The sequence below is a fragment of the Gadus chalcogrammus genome, chromosome 15, assembly GCF_026213295.1.
Source record: "Gadus chalcogrammus isolate NIFS_2021 chromosome 15, NIFS_Gcha_1.0, whole genome shotgun sequence".
In the NCBI taxonomy this organism is placed as follows: domain Eukaryota; kingdom Metazoa; phylum Chordata; class Actinopteri; order Gadiformes; family Gadidae; genus Gadus; species Gadus chalcogrammus.
In genome coordinates this window covers 18,838,006-18,838,915 of record NC_079426.1, presented here as the reverse complement: position 1 = coordinate 18,838,915, position 910 = coordinate 18,838,006, and positions in this window count along the sequence as shown.

The following is a 910-nucleotide window of genomic DNA, read 5'->3' as shown; positions in this document are numbered from 1 at the left end:
CTCATGGGAATGTAAGCATTGCAGAATTCAATGTCACATTTAACGTACGCGGGTAAACTAACCCTAACCCTAACCCTAACCCTAACCCTAATACAAACACGTTGCCTTTCAATATTGTTTTTTTAATTAACATCAGGCTTGTAAACTGATGAACACACAAATGCTGAGGTCTCAGTCTGATAGCAGTCAGTGGGTCTCTGAAACGTTAGAGTACCAATTGGGCTATTAAGCAGGGCTATATTACCACTGTAAATCTCTGATTGATGCACTGGACACAAATCTGCATTTCTCCATGTGTCTGTCGTAAACAATACTGCAGCACAATACTAACCTGAGCCCTGATACAACCTGGATTCACCCTGAAGACAACCCTGACTAAACAAACTATTGTGCCAGACCATAAATCTGCAGCTAACAGGGAAGTGTGTTTTAGAGAGGCAGTAAGTGAGTGTTAGCAAATTCATCCTATTTTCTCTGGATCCCAGAAACCATCCATAGCCTTCCTATCCTCAGATGACAAACATAAGCACTTAGCTCATGGAAATCTACAAACATATGTATTTTCAACCTAGGCCTGTATGATACAACATAATAGGTTTACCAAAGGAAATGGGGCTCAGTCAGATGTTGACACATTATTGACATGTTTGTTTGTTCCATGACAAGCTGTCCGGGCGTTGTTTACGTTGAGATGGATCAAAATCACCAACTGTGACGGAGGCGCCCTGGCACAGGCATCAAGGGGGGTTGGAGAGGGGGGGGGGGGGGGAATACCAGCTGCACCCACCCCCACATCCCCCCCCTCCCTTGCCCAACCCTCTACACCCCACCCCCAGAGGGGGGCGGCTAATGTCAGCTTCGGCGTTTTTGTCAGCGCCCGATCTTGGGCTACGTTGCGAGCCAACACCTG